We start from the raw sequence: 6,573 nt of genomic DNA, 5'->3' as shown, positions 1-6,573 counted from the left end.
GGGTGGAAATCATAGGGTGGAGAGCAAGAAGCAAACAAACAGATTTAGTCTGCCAGTTTCACTCAATTTTCTCAATCCATTTCAACTACACAGTGGCCAGCTGTTATTACAGCATGCATATCTGGAAGCACTAGTCCAAGTTTTTCTGTGGGATTTGCATCTATTCAGATAGAGGGACAAGGAACAGCTGAAAGACTTCAGACCAGTCCCAGCTGGTTTTCTAGTAACCACTCAAACAGAGCATTATACTGATTGTGTTGTGCTGAAATTAAACATGTAAGAAGCAGGAGCTGAGTTGTTCTTTTGGGAGACAGGAGAGGGTGAGATCTTTCAGTCTTTTTCTAGTGTACACCAGCAAGGTGTCCAGAAGGCCAAAAATCCATCCCATGTATCAGATGGCTTTCAGGGCACAAGCCTTTCTGTGCTTTACTGGGCACCACTAGCCTCAGTGGTTGAAAACACTTGGAATAAACATTTTTCATTGTATTGACTGTGTTTTAGCCCTCTTGAAAATTCTGCCATTAAACAGAAAATGGAAAGATTCTCTTGCTTGTAGCAGCAGTAAGCCCCACACCACCACATTAGCACTACCTCAGGTGCCCCTGCTCCTGCCTCTGCTCTTTGCATCTCTGCTGGGACACAGACACAGCAGTTAGAAGAGAACAAACAACAGCCAGGACAGGTCAAGCACACAGAATGAAACTGCAGCACTGCTCTTTCAACATGTACTCAAAGCCACTTGCACTGTCAGGGCGGAACTTCCCCGGTGTTGTTGAAGGGGAAAACCAGTGAAAGCATTTTAGTGACAAACAGTGACTAGATGATTGCTTTGTGATTCAACAGCAATGCAGGAGAAGGAACAATTCTTACAGGAGGGATCAAGACAGCAACTTGAAAGGCTCTGTTTCCAGAGAGGCAGTTTACATACAGTTCCGTATTCAGACAAGTTCATGCAGCATATTTCACTGTTATTAAGTGCTCCAGGAAATGAGAGGAAACATAAGCATCCTGAGTTTCTCCATATAAAAATTAGAAGTCTTCAGTATGGCCATCAAAAGCAACGTATTTCTCCATTTCTTTCTCTAAGACAGCAGCTGCTGCTGCCATCACTCCCCTCATCTTTTTCTTATTTGGGGTCATGACTATTTGGGTAACCCCAGCTACGTGGGCTTTTCACCACCTTGGGAATGTTCTCTTTGCTAGTTTGTGGAACCATGCTCCTGAAAAACATCGTATATCAGTAGCAGTTCTTTTCTTTGGAGCATTTCTCAGTCACTGAATCAGGTTTCCCCAGGAAATTACACAGAGGAACCTATTCATTTGCTATTGGGTGTGGGTGGTGGATTGTATCACATGAATACACAGGTATCACTCTTCTGATGTTCTCATATCTCTCTCTTCCCATCCTCAGATAAAAAAAAAATCCATTGTATCTTGATAGGAAGTGTACTTTGTCTTCCCTCTTATTGGGAAGGATTTTATTTTTTTTAATAAAAATATCTGAACCTACATGGTGTAAGGGATAATAAGTGGGCTCCATTAAAATGAAGTTCTCCACTGCAGATAATGCCAAGAGTTTGGATCAACAGCAGTATGCAGCCACTTGTGTGAGCGGAAGGCAGTAGTTACACTAAGTTCCCTGAATAAAATTTAGGGAGGGGTGTAGTTTAGCAAGAAGCAATTACCTCTGTGTGCTGGAATGTAGCCAGCATGTTGGAATTCAGAGGGATTTTGAATCGAACAAAAAGGTAGAATCAGTTTTTCCATCATCAGAAGTTCTGATGTAAACATCATACAACAATGACATTCAGATTCATGTCTGGAAACTGTTCTTTTAACTTAGTCTCATTATTCCTTAATGCTTTATCCATATGACGACCTTTGGTTGGGGAACACACAGTTACAAACAATTTGACCTTCCATAGAATGATGTTTTGACAACGCCCAGCAAGAACTGGAGAGGAGCTTCTCCAAATTTCGTCTAAGAACGTGCTACATGTCTTGCATCAGTGTTATCAATGGTAACTTTCTCCTGTGGGGTTATTTCAGTGTTGCCCTTATGGGGTCGGCTGCAGAAAGAGGGTATAGGTGACTCCTCATACATTCAAATTAAGGAATGTGACTGACTGACCTCTTCTTAGGCTTGCCTAAGTCCTCACATCCTTAAAAGCTTGAGGTGCGTGTTTGTAAACACCCAAGGAGAACAGCACTGTTATTCCAGAGCAGCAGCTTGACTACAATAACATCCAAGCTGCTTTTGTGGTGTTTTACAACATAGATTTCGCCCCCCCACTTTCCTTCCTTGTGCATAGAAGCCCTTCCCTCTTCACTCCCCTTGCACAGACTGAAGTAAACAAGCCTTGGTTTAGAAACCCCGCTTGCTAAGTTCAAGGCTAATGCATGCAAGTCAATTACTGTGTAGCTTTCCAGCTCCCTCAGGCAATGCAGATAGAGTAACAAAGTCGGTATTTAAGGTGGGACAACCTGATTTGGAACAGTCCTTCACTGCCCAAAGGGGAGGAAGGCCCAAGCAGTACAGCTCACATTCACCATGGCACACCCGCTGCTTCCTCTGCTAGTCAGGAGCATAAACACTGTACAAGCTGTTGAAGTTTTCAGTGGCAAACCAACACGTTACACATTGTGTCAATGAGCATCAGAATTCATATCCAGCCATCTTTAAGGTTTCTTTATCAACCAGCATGAGCATCTCTGATTTGTACCAAAGGAGAGTGACTGGAGTCTCAGCTGGCAGCAGTGTGTTAAATTCTCAAAAGCAGTTCTGACTGAAGGACCCAGTCCCTAAGTGAAGATTTATTTCATGTAGCAATCAAGAGTTAATTCCTGTATACATCTAGAAAGATCATTAAGCAGTCTAAACATCCGTAAAAAATAACTAGCACCCAATGATCCAGTTCTAGCACGGAACAAACCTCTTGCAAACTAGGAAACTCAGCCTATTTGCCACAAGGAAGATTAGTTCTTCAATTAATAACATATTTGGTGAATCATCCTTCCAAAGGCTACATGGAGGCTGGTGGGCATCCTTTCTTCCAATAAATCACTCCTCAAACTAAACCACAAAAATGGCCATGTGCTTCCCAGGGTCCCATCTGCAGTCACCGGTGCCGTAGGTCAAACACTGATGATACATTGGGCCCCATTTTATTTTTTTCTACCATTTCCAACCTGCTTCAGCCCAAGGCCTATAGCAGGCAGTACACACTTGACCAGTAGTCATTTATTGACTAAGCCATACATGCTCTCTATCTTGCCAGCTGCACCCATCAAAAACAGCAGTGCTACACAACAAAAGCAGTTGAATGTCTTGTAGGCATCCAGACCCATGGTAACCAGGCCATAGTCATGGGCCATTTGTCTCAATGGCCACAATACATGGCCTACAGCTGCCTGTTCAACTATGAAACTTTTATGGTACTTTTTTTTTCTCCCCAGTGAACACCTCACAGGAACAGGGCCAGTGAGGTTTGCTCGCCGCACTTGTCTTCAAACTCTGCGATTCAATCACTCCAGTTCTTTGCCTGCAGCAATTCTCCAGTCTTACAATCTGTGTCCCCTGTCTGAGAGAAGATGCTGGGAAGGATGCGTGGTCAGATCTTAGACAGAACACGCGAGCAGAAGAGAGTAGAGATCATGTGCTGCCTGCGGACAGGCAAATCCTGCGCCTGAACAGCTTTTCCCTTCCCTTCTACTCTCTACATTTCAATTCAACCTCAAAGCACCACATTATCTCAGTCTTGGCAGTATTTCTCTACCTGTCAGTTTCCCAGTTTCCCAGCTCTGGAAGTAGTAGTCACAACCTGTGCTTGTGGTTGTTCATAGCAATGCATCTCTTCAGGACATTCTACCATCCTCCTCCCACAAGGGAGCTGGGGAAGCCCTCCATGCACCCTGCACAACCACAGAGACCTTTTGAGACAGAAATGATGGACTTTTGTCCCGTGCTCCCTCCCAGTAGAAAGCCAATCGCTGTCAGTACCCTAGAAACAACACAGCAAATGCTGCTCATAACCCAGCTCTGGGAAAGAGCTGCCAAAGGCATAAAGGGATCAATCATTTGTAGGGGGGATGAGTGGACAGGACAGAAACTTGATGGAAATCAGGCAAACTGCAACACTTGTGCAGGCTTGGTGCAAGCAGAGCTTTGTGGAAGCAGCTCATGCTTCCATAGAGAGTCAATCTGGCCATCCTGCATCTGCTGTCTGTCCCCCACCCAGCAGGAAACACAAACATCTTCTTCATGAGCAACGTAAGTAAGCCAGGAAATGATAAACTGCTAATGTGACAAATGAGGACACACTGCCCTTTCCAGCCACCCTCTCATCCCACCCCTTTAAAGGATCATCCAAGGTCACAAATATTTCTAATTATCTACTTCTGATAGCCTGCCTCACTCATTCAATTTATTTTACACAAACAAAGGCAGACTGACAGCTTTTCACTACTTTCTTCCAGCTATCAGTTCTGCTTCCCACATTTTCAGGGCTAGCTCGACCTGTTCTGAGCCCATTGCTCCTCTCCATCTAAACAAATGAACAAGGACTCTGCCACCCTGGATAGAGACTTGAAATTAAGCTACCAGACATGCCAATTAACTCACAGCCTTAATTATTCTTGAGGAACCTCAGATAATCAGTATCAGGCACCATCTGAGCCAATGCACAGCTAGGTCGGCGTTGCCCCACAGCAGGACCTGCTGGGGACATCCAACTAGGCTCACTCCACAGCTGTCCTCTGACCACTGTGACTTCAGCAAGACAGAGCCAATGGCTGTCTTACTGGAGAAACAGATAGGCTGCTCTTATCAGCTCACCAGAGACAAGCATGCAAAATACATAGCATACTGCAACCTTTGTATTCAACTACATACCCAAAAGGGGAGAGGTTAGGAGACAGAGAAGGCTCTGGACAGAGCCAGAGAAAAAATTGTAAGGTACAAGGGGAGAAAGGATTCTTAAAGCCACAGCAAAAAGCTGTTTACTTCCTACTTAAGTCCAAGTGCAAACCCTGAATGCAGTCCAAGAAGTATAAAAAGGCCACTGACTGTTTACTGTGTTTTATAGAAATTTCTTTAAATACCCTATTAGAGATGAGTGCATACAAAGAGGACATAATGGATTCACATGTAAGTACAGGTGTTTCATTATATCTCTTGATATTATTGCTCCAACTATGCTTAACCAAAGGCTTCAAGTGATCACAAAACTGCCTCATCTTCCAGAAGTGCTGAACAGCGGCGTGTTCACATCTTTGCACAGAGCTCTGGGTTTAAGCCCACCCTTTTAAAAAGGGAATCATTTTATCTTTGCATTTGTTCCAAAACCTTTTCCAAAAGGGGACTCAGATTGGAAGCTCATAAGCACATCTGGCTTTCCAATTGCATTCACATTACCTGTTGCAGGATTGAACCAGCCCCACTGTTGCCAAGCCAATGGTGCACAAAGCACTTTACTTGCATGAGGACCATCTGCTGTTTCACCAGAAATGGCACGTAGGGATGGGGGAGAAGGAGAGGTGTGAAGCAGTGCTTGCCTGAAATAATTCTTTTCCACTCAAGCATCCGTAAGCTCAGATTTCTAGGCAAAAGTTCTGTTTTATTTATTTTTTAAAAAGAGATTTGCCAGCAGAAGCAAAAGATAAGCAAACAAGTGCTTCAGTCAGCGCTGTGAAGACGATAACCCGGCAGTAGCATCACGCTTCCTTTCTGCACTGTGCGTGCCCAACGCAGCTGACTGGACACCAGATATCTCCGTGCTGAGGACTGCCGTAACGTCACACGGCTGCAGGGATGACAGCCACCCACAGATACTCAAACAGATGCACCAGAGGAGAAAAAAAAAAGCAAATTCTGGGCAAGGAGCCAGCGCTGCTCAACGCGGCCATCTGACAGAGCTGCACTGTAAGCTCCAGATCTATTTAGTAAAACACACGCACTGAGTAATCAGATACATTTTATTACACTGCAGAATGCTTTTTTTCTTTAATCCAAAGACAGCTCTTAAGTGCGTCCCCTGTGGGTGTGAGCAAGCCCTCCACAAGCAATGGAGGCACCAGAAATGGGGCATGAAAAAGAGCCAGCCAAGCCCCTCTGACAGGTTTTACTGGTTGGATATAGCTTTACACACAGAGACATTTGGCATAGGAACACACCAGTTCATAGGGTAATTAGTTAGAAATTATCCTTCCAAGAAGTCACCTATCACACCGACTCCCTTGATTACTTCTGCTGAATAACAAAAGCCACTGAAGATTAAGCTCTTTTTCTTTGCTATTTTTTTTTTCTTGGTTAAGACTTTGGTTTGTTGTTTCCTGATCTGAATAAAGAACAAACCCAGGATCATAATTTACTACAGAAAACAATGAAGTTCTTATCATTGTAAATATATGGAGTGAGATAATACAAATCCTGTTCCCTGGTATTTCCCCTCCACCCTCCTTCTCCTACCACTACCCTTTCCAGCTTTAGGGCCTCTCCCCTGCTTGCATGGAAGATTTGACGCCCATAAGAAAGCCATAAATTACTCCCAAACAGCTACTGAATGTAGCAATGAC

This window comes from Lagopus leucura, unplaced genomic scaffold, assembly GCF_019238085.1.
Source record: "Lagopus leucura isolate 7727_CA_CO unplaced genomic scaffold, USGS_WTPT01 Super-Scaffold_73, whole genome shotgun sequence".
Taxonomy (NCBI): Eukaryota; Metazoa; Chordata; class Aves; order Galliformes; family Phasianidae; genus Lagopus; species Lagopus leucura.
The sequence above is the reverse complement of the archived record's forward strand: the minus strand, read 5'-3'. Positions refer to the sequence as shown.